Here is a 20,640-nt window from a genome sequence, read left to right on the forward strand (position 1 = left end):
ACTCTAAACACATATCATGCACTTCAGAAAATAGCACACACAACCTGTTAAAGATCACACAATAACTAAAAAGGAAACACATTAAAACCACAATCAAATAGATACTATTAATATGGAAAACTAACAATCAAATAATCCCAAAAAGAAAAAAATATCAAATACACTAAACAAGACAAAAATACTAAAATAAACATGGAAATCAAATAAACATAAATAATTAACTTAAAATAGAATTAAACAGAATAATATAATATGTGAAAAACAAATCAAATTAATAAAAACAATTTTTTTGCCCAAATATGGGTTCGGGGTGCGTATGCATACTAAACCATATGTATGCATGTTCAAAAACATGTGCACACATACTCAAGGATGCGTACACATTCTAACACAAAAACTGGAAGAAATCAAATTTTAATTGAATCAATTACATACATGGGTCTAAATCAAAGAGAAAAATAAGATAAAACACTAATATAAACAAATAATCACATCATCGTCAGATTAACATGCATCAAACAAATATAATAACAATAAAATAATATATATATATATACACACACACACACACACACAAATAATCAAATCATGGTCAGATTAACATGCACCAAACAAATATAACAACGATCAAATTTTATATATATATATGTGTGTGTGTGTGTGTTATATAATAGTGTGTGTGTGTGTGTTAATAAAATATAAGAACGAAATAAGAACACAATAACCCATAAGATTGGATTATAACCAACTCAAAAATCAAAATCAGATTAAAACATATCTGTAGACACTCGATTTTTCACCCATAATTTAATCGAGGAAGATGGCTATGATGACCATTCATATACCCAAAATTCATTATTGCATTACATTCATTAATTCATTCATTGCATATCATAAAAATGATCTTGAGGTTTTGACGGTCGCAATGGTATGCCTGATTTTCAAATCAGACCGTCGGATTGAAAGATATCGCATGATCAAGTTTGCATGGTTTGCATGCATTTTGTTGGAACCAACCATGCATGATTAATTTAAATTAATTCTTATTGGCTAGATAGTTTAAATTAATTAAATAATTTTGTGATTGGTTGTTAGTTAGTGTCAAAAATAGGTTTGTTTGCATGCGAATAAAGTGGATAATTAGATAACAACAGAATTGTGGATAGTCAAGATTTTTTGGAGTGTTTATTTACAAGATAATCATCACTGTAAAGACTTGATATCCAGAAAAGGGGTTTGATTTTTAAAATATGGATTAAAAATGCGTCAAAGTGCAAGTCTCGACTAAAAAAACCTCAAAAAAGGAGTCCAAAGTGGACCAAAACTCAAACATGGGTTCGGCACCCAAGAGGGCCATTCGGCACTTTCTAAGTGCCAATTAGCACAAATTGTGGGCACGGCCTGAGGGTTTTGGGATCGAGATAAACCTTACATTTTTTGATTTTTTAGAGATAAGGACGCGTCCCAGTTCGTATCTAATCATTCAGCTATTTTTTCGAAGCATCCCAACCTCTATAAATAGAGGATGCCTCTCAAAATTCAGCACACTTTTTCATACTTTCTGACCCCCCCCTCTTTGGCTCTTCTCTTCTTTTCTTAACCCTTTTACGTTAAAGACGTTCTGGATGCTTTCGCCTTAGGAATTTCTTTTTTGTAAGCAAAGTATTTTAGGCTTCAAAGAATTGAATAAAATTTCTTTGAATCTTAAAATATTCTTTCACTAAGAAGAGCACGCTCATGCAAGAGGTAGTTTATTTCTTTCCCTTTCTTTTTCTGTACCTCTCTATTAATTTTGTTTGATAATGTATGAATAGGTTTATAATGTTTTCATTATTTCCGATTCTTGATATAATTGCCATGTTTGGTTTGAAATTTTTCTTTAAATATTTCATTAGATGTTTCTTTTTTTGGTTGTGATCTCTTTCTTAAATTTCAAAATTTGCCAATTATCAAAGATCTCTTTAAACTAAAAAAAAAAAAAACCTAATCTGATTTTTCAAATCTGATTTTTTTTAAAACTAAAAACTGATATGTATTTTCATTAAATACGAATTTGATTTTTTTAACCCTAAAAACTTATTTGTATTTGTAAGTGCACAATTACACCTGGTCCCAAGAACAGTTATGGGCTCAGGCCCAATGAGCCTTAAACAATATGAATTTGTAGAGAGTGGGCTTGAAACCCAGGTTAGAAGTGTGTGGGGATTAAATGACGACTTAAAGATTGCAAACACTTGGAAACAACAAGGAATATTATAAATCTACCTCCTCGGACGTAAGCCGAGAGCTGTTCTTATATTATATCTTTCTCCCTGTCTGTTTTCTTTTTTTTAGATTACAAAAAGTCCGTCCCTATTTCTCTTCCAGGTTCCCCCTTAAATACTCCTCTTTTTAATACTTTGTACACGTGTTGCCCCAACTCCTCCCTTAGCCTAGATATTTCTTTTCTTAGTGCCTTTGAACAGTAACTAGAAGTTTCCCTTCCACTGTTCAGGTGTCACTTCCCCATAAATGCGGCCAGGGTGGTTGGTGCAGGGTCTTTAATGTGGAGGCAGCAGCCTTTATCTTTGACATTTCTTCAACACCGGTGCTTCTGGGGCGTTCTAGGGTTCACCCCTCTTAACCATTGGCCTTAACCGTGTCATCCCATAATCTTTACCATGAAGTCCCGAGTTCTTCGATGTTCATCCGAGGGTAAGCTCACCCTCGGCTGGATCCTCGGACCCTCGGCGTATGGGCCGACCCATAGTACTAACAGATTCTAAACCCAGGAGCAGGTCGGCCTTCCTTAACGTGGCTCAAAAGGCCCACATTCCCATCAGGATCTTTTTACCCCCCACAGTATTTTCATTAAATACAAATCTAATTTTTTTAGCCCTAAAAATGATTTGCATTTTCATTAAATATAGATCTGATTTTTTTAACTATAAAAACTGATCTGTATTTTCATTAAATGCAGATCTAATTTTTTTAACTCTTAAAACTGATCTGTATTTTCATTAAATACAGATCCGATTTTTTTACGAAAAGTTTTCTTTGTTACAAAATTGCGGATTTTGAAATTTAAAAGAAGAAATTTAAAGTTGGGTTATTTTTTGTGTGATGCATGTAAATAGATTTATCTCATGAGCGTAGTTCCTCTTCCAAAAAGTCTTTTTCTCATTTTATTCATAAAAAACAGATCTAATTTTTCTCTACAAATCTAGATTTTCTTTTTCACAAAACAGATATGATTTTTCTTGATAAAAATCACCATTTTTTAACTTTACTTCAAAACAGATCTGATATTTTTTAGCAAAAATCTTATTCTTTATTTTACATAAAAACATATATGATTTCCTTTATAAATATAATTTTTTATCTACATAAAAATAGATCTGGTTTCTTTTTTAATGAATCAAATCATTTTTTTTTATTTACATAAAAACAGAGAATTTTTCTAAAAAAGATGATACATTCATAAGGTAAATTTATTTGAGTTAATTTTGGTCAAGTGTCTGTCATGTATATTCAACAAATCATTCATATAATGCAAGACATGGTATATTGGTCATTAGAGTCTAGAAGACCAAATTTTGTCTAGGCAGAATGGGTGCCTAACATCTTCCCATTCCATAACCTAGCCTCCGAGCTTAGGATTTTTGGAAGGGCAGATTAGTGTTTTGTCTTTTTAATTTTTTGGTAGATTGTAACTAGGACCCAAAGCTTTGTATTCTTTGGCATAGATTGTATCTAGGACTCAAAGCTTTGTAAAGTTTAATTTACAAAAAATGCATTTTTCTTTATTCAATCAATGATAATGAACTATTTTGATTATGTAATTTGTATGTAATTTTTCTTATTTTTTTGTATAAAAAATAAGTGGCGACTCCACACCACTTACTCAAAAAGAGAGGTACCCTTAAAAAGCACTCGAATATCTTTTTTGAGAGCACCCTGAGTTTTGCGGTCTCTCACAATATCAAACATAATTAAAAACATCAATAAATATAATAAGAGCACTTTAAGATACACATCAAACAAAGAATCATGTGAATCCAATGTAGCAAAGTGGGAAATCATGGGAAAGGGACTCACCTTACTTTGAAATCACGAATTTATACTGAAATTAGATTGAGAGAACAAAGGAATTAATGAACACAATAGTTTTTAGTTAATCAAAACTCAAGAACAAAAGATATATCGAAAAGGTTTTGAAAACAATCTTGAAAACTAGTTTTAGCTTTAGAATCAATGCTAGAAAGAGGTTTTGGAAGACTAAAAAATGTGCAAAGGTGCTGTGGTGACTTTAGAAAAGATGAAATGGGGTTTAGAAAAAATGGAGGCACTCTTTCTAGTTAGGGTTTGGATTGGAGACATAAGTTGAGTGTCTTTGGATGTTCCTAAGGGTCTAGGGGCTAGCCCACATAAAAGAATAATGTTTTGGACCTCTAAAACTAAAATTCTAGAGGTCGAGGAACGAAGGTGCCATGTAGGGTCAAGGGCGTGTACGTGCCCTTAATCCCATGTGTACACATGCTTCCCAAAACCCTAATTCTTGATAGCTCTGATGGCTCGACTTCAAACAACCATAAATCACTCAATATAAATCCAAATCATGCAAAATTTGTGTTCAAATTGAAGTGAAGTCTACATTCCAATGAAAAATTTTTACTCAAATATTCTTTGTGAATCAAAATTTATGGTAAAAAAAGTAAACAAAGGTCATTTTCGGCATTATTTTTAAAGCGATTTGAGCACTTTGAGTTGTGATTACTTTCAAATTATTACGAAATCTTTAATTACACTTGGTTGACATATATCAAGTTCATCATTGGGATTAGGGACCAAATTTTATTAATGGGTACAAAATGAGCTGTCTACAACTAAGGAGTCAGGCAACTAGTACTAACAAATCTAATCTCCATTCGCAGTACTTCCATACCAATAGAATAGATATAGAAACTCAAAGATGCATAAGAATAATCTGGATCATAATTGCCTTCTCTAGAAGGCTTAAGTATGTTTACTATTACCTTTTGGTCATCCTTAAGAAAACCTATCTTTACAGTTTTGTCTAGGACTTTAATCAATTACCGCTCAATCGAAAATCGAGTCTCCTCTTTCAAATAGTGTCCACATAAATTTAATTCGAAATCTCAAAAGAATTGATATTACTTAACTGTTGGTAAATCTTACAAACCTTTTGAGACGTCTTGAAAATATCTCTGCCAAGCATCTGTAGAATTGCCTAGCTCGTTTACTCAAGGAGATCTAGCAAGTTCTACCATTATTATAGGGGTATGGGGTTCGAGACAAAGAAAGGTCAAGGCAGCATATCAGTTTTTCCTTTATACTTTACTTGGATCTGTTTTTATGCTATTCGAGCGAGGAGTGGTATTGTTGCTCCTGGTTATCCATTTGATTGACTAGAGCATGATATCACTATGAGCCTCATACAGAGCTACACCCCTTTAATATGATGAGAAGAAGGGCGAAAATGGGCAAATGCCCATTTCGCGCAAAAAAAATGGGCAAATGCCCTTGTAAGGACACAATTCGAGCCCAGACCCACAATCAGAAAGGAATGGGCCTGAAAGCCTTTTTACAATGAAATTTGTAGAGAGTGGGTTTGAAATCTAGGTTCTAATGATGTTTAAATAACAAAGAATGATAGGCTTTGGGCCCAATGGCACTTCAAGGAGTGGTTTAAATGAATATGAATGAAAAACTTCTCCTCAGACACAATCCGAGGATAGTTTATATTACTAGTACTCAAGATAGATTACAATTGTGGACAGTTAGGTTTACAATATACTTTTCTTTCTTTTCTTTCCAAAAGGGTCTTCTCTCTACCGAAGGTCCCTTCTCTCTTTTATACTCCCTTCCTCTTCCCCTTCTCATCCTTCACCTCATGATTAGACTGCTGGTTTAGATACTTGTCCCATCCACCTTTCTTGAAGTCTCTGGAGATAGGGACCAAGTTTCAAACCTGATATTCAGGTCTCATTTCCCTATTGATGCGGCCAGAATATCATATGCAGAGCATTCAATGCGGGGGCGGTGATAAACAGCTTTATCTCAGATATTCTATTATCCTTCTTCTTATCTTCCACGTGTACCGTATCTAGAACGTAGCCTGGGGAACTTCTAGAACATAGCCTGTGGATTTTAACTAACCTTTCTCCCACCTCGGCTTCATATAGCCGAGGACACAATCTTCCTCGGACATACCTTTTCAGACATTATCTCTTATTTGTTTAGTATTTTCTTATGGGTTAACATTCATATACCCTCGGATCATCCTGTGTCCTCGAACTGGGCTTTTAGCCCTAAGAATACTCTTTGGGCCAAACCAGGTATATTCCTTGACCCAATGGCCCTACAATAGCCCCTCAAGATTCTCATTTTGCTACCTCAAGAGGAAAGGAGGATCTCGACACTTGTCACCATTCAGCTTATGTGCACCATACATCTTTTACTGACAGGGATGATGATTTATGAACTGCCTCTAGCACGTTCCTGACGTATCAGTATGCGAAGCATCCCTAAATTAAATTCTGACATCTTTCTGTCCCCTACGCCTAGTGATATGATGTGCATCCAACGGTTGAGGATGTCATAGAGACATAGGCGGGGAGTTTCTTGCCTTTATGATTTCAACTGGTATAAAAACCAATAATTCAAATCATTTCACATATTACAATACCTACTCAGCGTATCTGCCAATTTTTTGCAATCTACACGCCTTCACATTTACCTAGAATTAGGCCGAGGTGACTCTGTCATTTTTAAAGTAAGTTTCCCAGACTCCATCTTTCATTATTTCTCTTTTTCTCTCTCTGGTGTTTATTTTTCCTCGGCTCATATAATTTCTTAGTTCTTCCCTCACATCCACACTTTGCTCCTAAACATGGGTAGATTTGCATCGCTAGTAGATTCAAGCGAAAAAATAGAACATTTTAAGGCTAGGTACCAAATTCCACCGACGATATCTGTCAAATATTGTTCGGAAGGGGAGTGGTACGAAAAAAGGGCAACGGGAGAGGTAGTAATCTCGATGATAGCATTCATAGGAGGGATGAAAATCCCAATGGGAACCGTTACTAGGGATTATCTTAGGGCGTTTAGATTAACCCCTACCCAGTGCGCCCCAAACATGTTTAGGATTCTAGGTTCTATAGATGCCTTGAATGAAAAGATGAACCTAGGACTCACCCATCATGATGTGAACTGGGTTTATAACCTTCATTACTTAAAGAAACAAGGTGGATACTATCAAAAATCTAGATATCTAGAGGTTAGGTTAATTAAGTGCCTCCCTGAATCCAACAAGGGTCTGAAAATGACTTCCTACTCATATCAGGGGATTGGCTTGACGGCCTTCCTTGTCCGACAAAGGAGAGAACACCAGGTGAAGTTCCGGATCCGGTTAAATTATTCAGAACCATTTTTCTTTCAATCCTATATTTATATAAAATATTTATTTACTCCAATAATTTTTTCTTCCCAACAATTTTTTCAGATCCACACGCAGCAGATCGCCATCCTCATCTTGTCGATTTTGCAAGATTAGACAGGATACTACAGGCTGAAGTTTTTGTACACTCAGACGGCCAACTCCGAGCGGCTCATCTAATCCTCGGCTACGATCCTATCTCCAAGGCTTTTCAAGCGCCGAAGTGTGTGATCAGAGCTAAGGACCCACGTCTACGCCGGATAAGTGTTGCTGTCGAAGGTTTCCTGCTACCTGAGGGAACTGTTATTCCTCAAGTCACCTTTATCACACATCTCGTATCACCCCTAAACCTATACCAGACGGTATTCCCTTAATCCCTCTTCTAACTCAACGCATATCTGGCGAAGCAACCTCTTCCCAACCTAGTATAAAGGAAAAAGAAGAGATTGTTGAAGTATCTGATTCTGAGGACGAGTTTGAGGTTTTCAATCAATCCCTTCTCCTGAAGACCAAGTTGCTATCCTCGGCGCATCCTCCTCGATCCTACCAAGCATTACCCAACAACTTGACATCATGGGCATCCAACGAAAGCCAAAGCCAAGTCTCAAGGATGTACTGGAAGCTCAAGTGGGGACCCAAGAGCTTCCCAAGGTACCTCAAACCAAAGTCAAAGATAAAGGTGTTGAGAAAATCCCTGAATCCAAGATCCCTCCTCCTCCTCCTCCTCCTCCAACCCAATCTCAACGCACTAACCCGGCTGACCACAAAAGAAAAAGGGATTAGTCAAAAGGGAAAAACGCAATTAATGGAGGGAAAGACTCTCTTCCCAAGGAACATAAGCTTGAAAAAGGGGGAAAGCTGGCCCGTACAGTGCAGAAGAGGTCAGATAAATGGACCGAGTCCCATACTGCTGTACATTCCCCAATCTGGGCCCTTGAGATGATCGTTGATGACTACGCGGTCACTGCCGACGCAACCATTAGGAACTCTAATGCAGGGACGGCTGCTTGTGTAGCAGATGCATTGGAGCACGCCTTACTGTTACCCGAGGACATGGGTGAACTCAGAAGGATGAGAGATCAAAATGTCTTCATGACTTTGAAGAAGGAGCTTGCTATGGTAAGGATCTCACACAAGTCTTGTTTTACCTCCATTTTTGTTACATTTGAAGAGTTCTAACTTTGTTTTTATGATTTTGTGTTTCCTATGCATAGGCTGTTCAGTCTGCTCACAGGGTAGAGCAGATTGTTATTAGCACTTAAAAATCCCTCAAAGCCAAAGAATTAAGGCGTGACAACTCCTAGAGGATCCTTGACCTGCAGAAGAAGAAACTAAAAGAGGTCTCGGATAATCTGACCAAAGTAGAGAGTGATAGGTCCAGTTTGGATGCTACTCTAAAAACAACTGAGAAGCAGGCTGAGGACCAGAGACTTCAGCTTAGGCAAGCTGACGAGAACTTCACCGCTACAAAAAAATTGATTGAGGGTCTCAAAAATGATTTAAAGGAGTTGGAATGGCAAAAGAGGAGGCCATCAGGGCTAAAGAAGAGGCCATCCAAGCAAAAGAGAAGGCTGAGAAGGCAAAGAACCGAGCTGAACAAGAAGGTTACGAGGTCGGCGTAACAGAGACCACAGAAACTTTCAAGGCTCAAGTTCCTGAGGTATGTAGGCATTACTGCCTCCAAGTATGGAATGAGGCACTCTCTCGAGCTGGGATTGAAGCTTCTTCCATCCTTTGGAAGGCAGAGAATGTCTACTTCCCCCCAGCCATCCGAGCCTCTGCCACCCCCCAAATCACGGATAGTGCTGACATACAAGGAGTAGAGGACAAACAAAGTGAGGTAGCTGAAGATCCCATCTCCGATGAAAATCAGCCTCCCAAGCATGATGAATTAACAGAAGGGGTGGCATATGAGGATATACAGCCTTCCAATGACCCTAAGGAATCTTCCAAGGACAAACAAGGTGATCAGACAATGAAGCTTGTCCTAGCTACAATTCCGATAGCCTTGAGAGAAGATCCGAAAGGCAAAGGGATAGCTACTGAATCCTCGGCGCAACCTCAGCTTCCAAAAGATCCTACAGGCCCTCTAAAGATAAAGCTAAAGCCATGATCATTCTCTTCTTCCCTGCTCTTACTTTTACCTTTATCATTTGTAATTTGACTATTTCGCAAGTATTTTGTATTTCCAAAGAAATTTTGAATCAATGAGAGAAGCAAGTTTATCTCTTTTATTTGATGCTGGTTTGTTTATATTTGTTCACGATTCCTGATGTTTGTTTACCACACTTAGAACAATAGTTTGTTTTTACTTTCATAAAATAACTAACAATCCTAAGGAAGCAATCTGGAATGATTTAGGCAATATGTTCAATATACCTACAAATGCATTAAGTGATGCTTATGGGCTTCTACCCATATATCACTATATTTGGGAGTCTTCAAGTTTGGCGAGCAGAAGCGTAAACTTAGGCCTGGATCCAAATTAGTCCTAAACAGGCTGAGGATCAATTAAACTTTGACCAATGCCTAATAAAATACCAACATACATGAGATACACGGATAACAAGAAGTGCTAATTTCCCGAGAGTAGAAGATCCGGGAACCAGTCATAAACTAGGATTTGTTCAACTCTTAATAAGATATCAATTTAGACGAGGTATATGGTCCGAAGATCCAGGCATGACCAAGCTTCAGTTTGATACTTAGAAAAAATGAACTGAAGTGTTAATTTCACCAAAGTAGATGATCCGAGGACCAGACATAACCAAGGTTCTGTTCAACACTTAATGGAATATCAATTTAAATGAGGTATGTGGTCTGAGGATCTAGGCATGACCAAGTTTTAGTTTGATATTTAGAAAAAATGAACTAAAGTGTTAATTTTCCCAAAGTAGATGATCCGAGGACCAGACATAACTAGGTTCTGTTCAACACTTAATGAAATATCAATTTAGATGAGGTATGTGGTCCGAGGATCCAGGTATGACCAAGTTTCAGTTTGATATTTAGAAAAAATGAACTAAAGTGTTAATTTCCCCAAAGTAGATGATCTGAGGACCAGACATAATTAAGGTTTTGTTCAACACTTAATGAAATATCAATTTAGACGAGGTATGTGGTCTGAGGATCCAGGCATGACCAAGTTTCAGTTTGATATTTAGAAAAAATGAACTAAAGTGTCAATTTCCCCAAAGTAGATGATCCGAGGACCAGACATAATTAAGGTTCTGTTCAACACTTAATGAAATATCAATTTAGACGAGGTATGTGGTCCGAGGATCCAGACATGACCAAGTTTCAGTTTGATATTTGAAAAAAATGAACTAAAGTGTTAATTTTCCCAAAGTAGATGATCCCAGGACTAGACATAACTAAGGTTCTGTTCAACACTTAATAAAATATCAATTTAGACGAGGTATGTGGTCCGAGGATCCAAGCATGACTAAGTTTCAGTTTGATATTTAGTAAAATATGATAATCAACGCAATACAGTGTCAGTAGAAACTAAAAATGGGCGAGGTGCCCTTTTTTTAATAATAGTACCTTCTTAGTTTATTTACATTCCAGGGACGTTGTACAACATGTTCATCTAGATCTTCAAGATTATAAGCCCCTATGCCCGCGACTGAGGTAATACGGTAAGGTCCCTCCCAGTTAGGCCCCAGTTTTCCCCATGCTGGATTCTTCGTGGTGCCCAAAACTTTCCTCAGTACCAAGTCTCCAGGTGCAAGAGGCCGTAGCATTACATGAGAATCGTACCCCTGCTTGAATTTGTGTTGATAATAAGCTAGGTGGACCATGACATTCTCTCGTCGTTCCTCAACTAAATCTAGACCTTTCTCCAATAGATTATCATTACTGCCTGGAGTGAAGGAGCTCGTCTTTAGCGTTGGGAACCGAGTTTCTAAAGGTAATACAGCCTTAGCTCCATAAGTCATAGAAAATGGTGTTTCTCCTGTGGACCTTCATGGTGTAGTTTGATATGTCCACAAGACATGTGGCAATTCTTCCACCCATCTTCCTTTAGCATCATCTAACCTTTTCTTGAGCCCATTGACTATCACTTTATTGACTGCCTCGGCCTGTCCATTCCCTTGAGGGTAAGCTGGAGTGGAGTATCTGTTCGTGATGCCTAGATCACTATAGTGTCTCCTAAAGGCCTTACTATCAAATTGTAGACCGTTATCTGAAATGAGAGTGTAAGGGATTCCAAACCTGGTAACAATGTTCTTCCATACAAACATCTTTGCTTCCACGTCTCTGATATTTGATAATGGCTCAACTTCAACCCATTTGGTGAAATAATCTGTTCCAACGAGAAGCCACCTTCTATTCCCTACTGCTTTGGGGAAAGGCCCAACAATGTCCAAGCCCCATTGTGCAAAAGGCCAAGGACTAGACAGAGGATTAAGAACACCTCCTGGTTGATGTATGTTAGGAGAGAATCTTTGACATTGATCACATTTCTTCGCATAATCCTATGCTTCTCTCTACATATTGGGCCACCAATATCCCTGAGTAAAAGCTCTATGAGCTAAAGACCTTCCTCCAGTGTGGCTTCTGCAAATCCCTTTGTGCAACTCCTCTAAAAGTAGCTCTGTTGCTTCCGGGTGTATACATAGCAAATATGGTCCTGAAAGAGAGCGTTTATATAATTTCTGATCCTCGGACAGCCAGAACTGAGGTGCTTTCCTGCGTACCTTATTTGCTTCAGACTTTTCTTTGGGCAAGATATCATTTTTGAGGAATGATACTATTGGATCCATCCAACTAGGTCCCACCCTAATTTGATGAATTCGGGTGGCGCTAATACTCGTCCCAATGGGTTTCAACAGATCTTCAACAAGAATAACTAGAGGTAGGCCTTGCGCCGAGGATGTTACGAGTGTTGCCAAAGAATCAACATGGGTATTCCCATACCTGGATATATGTAATAAGGAGAAAGATTCAAATTTGGTTTGTATATATCTGACCTGGGTTAGGTATCCTTGCATCCTTGAATCTTTTGCTTCTAACTTCCCTTCCACTTGACCTACCACCAATTGTGAATCCGAGAACATTTGTACCGTTTTTCCACCCATTTTATGAACCATGTCCATTCTGACCAGTAGAGCTTCGTATTCTGCCTCATTGTTGGTGGCCGAGAACCCCAATCTCAAGGATTTCTCAAAAGTAAACCCCTCATGGGAAACCAGAACTGGCCCCACACTTTGATTTGCTGCTCCGTCAACATATACTTTCCACAATGAAGGTTCTTTGCACGAGATCATGCCAACTGATTTTTCATCCATGCTTGATCCTTTAACATTCTCTTCTAATGAGGGCTCAGCAAACTCTGCCACCAGATCCGCAATGACTTGTCCCTTTACAGAGGTGCGAGGCATATATTTGATATCAAAAGCCCGGAGGATAGTACCCCATTTGGCAATCCTTCCTGTGTAGTCAGCACTCCTAAGGATAGACTTAAAAGGGAGTTGAGTCAGAACAACAACTGTATAAGACTGGAAGTAATGGGGAAGCCTGCGTGTAGCGTGCACCACCGCCAGGATTGCCTTTTCCAAAGGTAAATAATGTACCTCAGCCTCATGCAGAGATTTGCTCACATAATAAACTGGCCTCTGCACATTGTTGTCATCTCATATGAGAAACAAACTAACTACATGATTAGCCACCGCAATATACGCAAACAGAACTTCATCAATTTTTGGTCGAGACATAACAAGTGGTCGTGAGAGATACTCCTTAAGTTGTTAAAATGCCACAGCACACTCCTTGGTCCAGTCAAATCCCTTCCATTTGTTCAGCAATTGAAAGAAAGGCCTACACCTATCCGCGGACCGAGAAATAAACCGGTTGAGGGCAACAATCATTCTTATCAGCCTCTGAACCTCTTTAGGATTCCGAGGTTGGTGTAAGTTGTTAATGGCCTTAACTTGGGCCGGATTAACTTCAATTCCCCGGTGAGTTACCATATAGCCTAAAAATTTGCCCGACCCCACACCAAAAGAACATTTAGAGGCATTAAGTCGCAATTTGTACCTTTTCAGCGTTTGAAAAGTGTCGTTCAGATCTTTCAGATGTGTGGAGACCGTTTTGCTCTTCACCACCATGTTGTCCACATATACTTCAATAGTTTTTCCCAACTATGGCTCAACATCCTAGTCATCATCCTTTGATAGGTAGCCCCTGCAATCTTTAAACCGAAAGGCATTACCTTGTAGTGGTAATTTCTCGTAGGAGTGACAAATGCAGTCTTCTCTTGGTCCTCCACTGCCAAAGGTATCTGGTGATAACCTTGGAAAGCATCCAAAAAACTCATCCGAGAATGCCCGACAGTAGCATCCACCAACTGATCTATCCAAGGCATTGGAAAAGAATCTTTAGGACAAGCTTTGTTCAAATCTGTGAAGTCCACACATACTCTCCACTTCCCATTTTTCTTTTTTACTACCACTGTATGAGCCAACCATTCAGGATAAAATACTTCTTTGATAGCACCAGCTTTCTTAAGTTTGAGCACCTCTTCTCTGACAACTTCGGAATGTTCTTTAGAGGATCGTCGAGGTGGTTGCCTCTTCAGTACCACAACTGGATTAACATTCAAATGATGACAAATGAAACCCGGATCAACCCTATGGGCTTCGTAAGCATTCCATGCAAACACATCTACATTTCTCTTCAAAAACACAACCAGCTCTGCTTTCTCATCATGCAGTAATTGAACTCCCACCTGAAAGAACTTCTCAAGGTCGTCGTCTATAAGGACCTTCTCTAGTTCCTCACATACAGGTTCTTCTACTGATGGTACACTGGTCGTGGCCAGAGACTTTGATTGCTATGGCTTTTCGTCAGCCAAGCCCGAGGACTCCGGTTCAAGTTGATGTAGAATTGCAACCGTGATGCACTGTTGAGCCACAGATTGACTTCCAAGCAATTCCTCGACCTGATCTCTAGACGGGAATTTGACTTTAACATGAAAGGTTGAGGAAACGACCCCTAAAGCATGCAACCAAGGTCTTGCCACAATGGCCGTGTAGGGAGAATAGGCGTCTACCACAATGAAATCCACGTTTACCACTTCTGGGCCTGACTGCACAAGAGCCTAATTTGCCCTTTTGGTATGACAACCTTTCCTTTAAAGCTTATCAAGGGTGAATCATAAGCTGTAAGATCTTCAAGTTTTAAGTTTAACCCTTTAAATAGGTTAGGGTACATGATATCCGCACCACTCCCTTGATCGACCATCACCCTCCTCACATCATAGTCCCCTATCCTCAAGGTGACAACCAAGGCATCATCATGTGGTTGGATAGTCCCAATTTTTTCCTCTTCCGAGAAACCCAAAACTGGTAGGATATTCGCCTTGATCCTCTTCGGTTGATCCCTAGGTTCCTCAGCCAGGGTCCGAGACACAGACATCACTCTGGAAGGATGTGAGCCAGTCCTTCTAGGTGCAGCAAAAATAATATTGATTGTACCGAGAGGAGCCTTTGATGAGGTGCTACTCTAGTTTGCTTCCCCTGAGTGGTGTCCTTGCCCATTAGGCCGATACAAGAATTGCTTCAACCTTCCCTCTTTAACCAATTGCTCTAAATGGTTCCATAGTGTCTGACAATCCTCAGTGGTATGACCCCTCTCCTGGTGATAATGGCAATGGAGGCTCTAGTTATGCCTCAAGGGGTCCGCTACCATTTTGTTGGGCCACTTGAAGTATGACTCATGCTTGATTTTCTCTAACAGCTGTTGCACTGGTTCCCTAAAAACAATATTAACCACCTGAGGGGGGGGGGTAGGACCAGTTTGCCTTGGAAAATCTCTTCCAGGCCTGTTATTGTTGTATTTGTCCGACCTGAAATCCCTCATCTCCTGAGGGATAACCTTCACCTTTCCTTTCCCTTGCTGTTGATCTTCTTCAACCCTTTTGTATTCATTGATGCGATCCATGAGCCGACGTACGCTCCTGACAGGTTTTTTAGTCAGAGACTTCCTCAAGTCGTGTTCCGTAGGTAGGCCAACCTTAAAGGTCCTTATCGCCACATCGTCGAAGTCCCCGTCAATCTCATTGAACATCTCCCAATACCTGTCTAAGTATGTTCTCAGGGTTTCTCCCTCTCTCATGGTTCTTAGGGTTTCTCCCTCTCTCATGGCCATGGACAGTAATGAATCCAGAGGCCGAAGAACCCTACTACACGTGATGAAACGAGAGCTAAATGCCCTAGTAAGTTCCTTGAAAGAATTAATAGAACCTGTCCTCAAGCCATCAAACCACCTTATCGCCACAGGTCCTAGGCTGGAGGGGAAAATCTTGCATATCAAAGTTTCATTCTTAGAATGTACTGCCATCCTTTGACTAAAATGACTTACATGCTGAACAAGATCTGTTCGGCCATTGTAAATAGTGAAGGCCGGTTGTGTGAAGTGCCGAGGTAGCCTTCCTTCCTCCAACTTGCGTGTGAAAGGTGATTTGGAGATTTGATGCAATGCCCTACCCATAGCATCGTTTCCCAAGCCCCTAGAGGAATAGTTTTTACCCTTCCGCCCATGCAAGTTGTCTTCCTCGTAAAAGAAAGATTCATCTGGGGGAGTTCTGGACCTCTGCCTGTAATTGTCATCCCCGGAACCCTCAGAGGAGGGATCGGAGACAGAAGTAGTTCGCCTTCGCCTTTCGTGACGCAACTTCCTTTTTAGGCCCTCAATTTTTTTCTGCATGGCCTTGGTATTTTCCTCGTGAGGAACTCTGCTTCCCCCTCGTGAGTGACTCCTACTTCTGGTAGTGTGCATAGTATGTACACTACCCTTTCGGTTTTCTTCGTGCTCAAGATGCAAGGAGTGATCCTCATCCTAGGACCTCACAGACTCCACACGGTGTTGTGGTCCTGAGCCCACCATAATGTTAAACCTGTTAGAACACAAGATTTCTCACAGACGGCGCCAATTGTAAGGACACAATTCGAGCCCAGGCCTACAATCAGAAGGGAATGGGCTTGAAAGCCTTTTTACAATGAAATTTGTAGAGAATGGATTTCAAATCTAGGTTCTAATGATGTTTAAATAGCAAAGAATGATGGGCTTTGGGCCCAATGACACTTCAAGGAGTGGTTTAAATGAATATGAATGAAAAACTTCTCCTCGGACACAATCCGAGGATAGTTTATATTACTAGTGCTCAAGATAGTTTACAATTGTGGACAGTTAGGTTTACAATATACTTTTCTTTCTTTTCTTTCCAAGAGGGCCTTCTCTCTACCGAAGGTCCCTTCTCTCTTTTATACTCCCTTCCTCTTCCCATTCTCATCCTCTACCTCATGGTTAGACTGCTGGTTTAGATACTTGTCCCATCCACTTTCCTTGAAGTCTCAGGAGATAGGGACCAAGTTTCAAACCTGATATTCAAGTCTCATTTCCCTATTAATGCGGCCAGAATATCATATGTAGAGCATTCAATGCAGGGGCGGTGATAAACAGCTTTATCTCAGATATTTTATTGTCCTTCTTCTTATCTTCCACGTGTACCGTATCTAGAACGTAGCCTGGGGAACTTCTAGAACATAGCCTGTGGATTTTAACCAACCTTTCTCTCACCTCGGCTTCATATAGCCGATGACACAATCTTCCTCGGACATATCTTTTCAGACATTATCTCTCATTTGTTTAGTATTTTCTTATGGGTTAACATTCATACACCCTCGGACCATCCTGTGTCCTTGGATTGGGCTTTTAGCCCTAAGAATACTTTTTGGGCCAAACCAGGTATATTCCTGGACCCAATGGCCCTACAGCCCCCTTTCCCAAACTAATTAGGGAAATGCCCCTCTTTTGAAACTCAATTTTCTCAAAATCGAGTTAAAAAAAAAAAAAATTTCTAGAGCCTTATAGCGACGTTTTAAGGACCTATAGCGGCGTTTTGTAACTCGAGCTTTTTTACCTATAACTCGATTTCATGAAGCTCGAGTTACAAAATGCCACTATAGGCTCTTTAAAACGTCGCTATAGGGCTTAACTCGATTTTGAGAAAATCGAGTTTCAAAAGAAGGGCATTTCCCTAATTAGTTTGGGAAATGAGGGCATAATGTTGTTTTTTTTTTTTTTGCGCAAAAAGGGCATTTGCCCATTTTGGCCGAGAAGAAAAGGGGCCGCCCTCTTTTTCTTCTCCGCACCAATCCTTATTTATTGCTATATCTTTTCTTTTTTGGGTGTATAGCTAAGCCCAGATGTCACCGCCTATAGGTGAAGGGGCAAAAGCCTGGTGGGCGACTCCATAGCTGACTCCTATTCCAGATATATGCTTTCGGATCAGAGATGTCTTCTTCTTTGGAGCCATTTTTAGATGGGCTTTTTAGGAAAACGGTTATGGTTAGGGTTAGGGTTAGGGTTTTGGATTTGGGAAATGTGTGAGAAAGAGAGAGAGAGACTTTTCCTTTTTTTTAAGGGTTAGGGAATAAGGATTTGTATCTATTAGTATTACTAGTCGAGTATGCTTCCTCTAATATTTCAATTGTTTTTGCCAAGAGAACTCAATTGGTTTACAACTCTTGATATTTCCATTAGAGAAACTTAAAAAAAAAAAAAAAATTTCAATAATTTTCCTTGTAAAAATTGTAATGTTTAGTATTATATTTTTTAAACAAAATAGAAATTCAAAGTAGTGTAGTGATTTGATCAATGACATATGTGTTTGCAAACTTGAAATTGCATGATATAGTGACTGATACATATACACATGTTTCATGCATACTCAATAATGCAAATATCGGTTTGATAAAAAATGCAAACATATTTCAATTATTTTTTTACATTCTTGATTGTGTGTTATTAAATTTATTTTTTCTTTTGTTGGACTTTGTTTCAATTGTTGCAAAAGCAACTAAATTTGAGCAAGAATACCATATTTAAAAACAATTGTTGCTCATATAAATCTTAAAAAAATGTTATCAAAAGTTCGTTACACTAATAATTAATACATCACTAAAAAGAATTGATATGACAAAATAAGTATTTTGATCCTATTAGTAATCTTTTTAATTACATAAAATAACGACTACAACGTTGGTTCCATATATTTATTACATGTCAATGAAAAGGATTTAAGAAATCTAAATGGTTAATATTAATTTTAGAGAATTCACAAAAATTTAATTTAATTTTAGATGGCTTGTATGTCAATTGTTATCAAAGCAACTAAATATGATGAAAAATGTCATATTTTAAATTTATTATTATTATTGTAAGTGCACAATTTGTACCCGGTCCAATCACTAGATGGACTCAGGCCCAAAGAGGCTTATACAATAAAATTTGTAGAGTGTGAGCTTGAAACCTAGGTTATGGATATTGGGTAAAGAGAAAAATAGGCTAGGTTGTCGTTATCCACGTATTCAATAAATGAAAATAGCAAAGAAACTCTCCTCGGACGTAAGCCGAGGACCACTTGTATAGCCTTTCTTTCTTTATGCAAAATATTACAATTACAGTTCAAGTATTCAACCCTTTCTCTCTCCTCCTTCTTCTTTTTATTCTCCGATCCCCCCTTTCTTTTCCTCTCTTGTTCTCCTATATCCATCTTATTCTTTCTTTCTTCTTCCACGTGTAACACAGATCTTTTTAATAGATACTTGTCCCATCCGCCACCTTCTTGAAGTCTTCAAACAATAGCTGAAAGGCTGAATATTACTGTTCAGAGGTCATTTATCCATTAATGCGGCCAGGGAGGTAGGTGCAGGGTCTTTAATGTGGTGGTAACAACCTTTTTCCTCTGATATTTCTCATATGTTCTCCCTTCCAATAACTGTGTGGATCACGCTTTTACCCAATAGATCTTCCGGAATTCTCTCTCCAAACACCTTGACATGTCCTATGACTTTTACTTGACCCATCTGAGGAGATACTCCTCCTCAGACAACTCCTCCAACCCCTGTAGCATGAACTGGCTTGCGGGCCTCACAGGCTCCGCTCGGACAGGCTTATACCACCAAATTAGGCCCAAGGCCCAAATGCATATTTTAATCATTTTACCCCCACAATTATTATTACAAATAAAATATTTTTCTTACAAAAAAATTATAAAAAATAATAATATAAATTCCTTTAATATAAATAATCAATGCACAATTATGGATAATTAATATATGAAATTACTTTATTGGCTAATTCAAAAAACTAGTTCTTTGATATAAGTGCAAACTTTGTTGAAGTAAAACGTAAGTATATAAAGAAAATCTCAAGAAATGCGAAATATAGCAAAACTCCATGCTCTTCCTGTGGGGAATAAAAGGACCCAAGTGGGCATATGGGCCTTTGGACTGTAGCATGGAGGGCCGACCTACTCCAGAATTAAACTCTACGAATTGGCCCATACGCCGAGGATCCGAGGATACAGCCGATGGTGAGCTTCTCCTCGGACAGATCCAAGAGAACTCAAAGCTTCATTATGAAGGTCAAGGCACAGCTCTGGAAAGACTAATGGTTAAAGGGGGAAACCCTGAATCTTCAAGGTACACCGGTGTTAGAAAAATACCAAAAGAAAAGGCTGCCACCACCACATTAAAGACTCTGCACCTACCTCCCTGGCCGCATTAATGGGGAAGTGACCCCCTGAACAGTAGAACTGAAACTTCTGGTCACTATTCAAAGGTACTAAGAAAAAGAAATATCTAGGGGGAAGGGGTTAGAGCAACACGTGGATAAAGTATCAGAAAAAGAAGTATTTAAAGGGGATGAACGCCAAAGAAAAGGGAGATCGGTAACTAAGAAAGAAATTAAGAATTGTAATCTTTAAGGAAGAAAGAGAAATAGTAAAGGAATAGTCCTCGGCACAAGTCCGAAGAGACCCATTTGCAATTATCATTCATTATTTACAAGTGTTTGCTTATAAAAGCCCGTTATCAAGTTCTCAGTACCTTGAATCTAGATCTTAAACCCACGTTCTACAAATTTTCATTGTATAAGGCTCATTGGGCCTGAGCCCATAATCTTCTTTGGGTCCAGGTGCAATTGTGTACTTACACTTCCATATGAGGCATCTATTTTATATATACTAGTCGCTAACCCGTATGATGTACTAGATAGTTAATGATTGTAAAATATCTTCATTATTCAATATTTATAATATGAAACAAAGATATAAATATTTTGAATAAATAACCATATTGTGTCTTTTTTATAAGATGAAACAAATGCACCCTACTTATATTTCATAAAAG

The sequence above is a fragment of the Castanea sativa genome, chromosome 4 (assembly GCF_040712315.1).
Source record: "Castanea sativa cultivar Marrone di Chiusa Pesio chromosome 4, ASM4071231v1".
In the NCBI taxonomy this organism is placed as follows: Eukaryota; Viridiplantae; Streptophyta; class Magnoliopsida; order Fagales; family Fagaceae; genus Castanea; species Castanea sativa.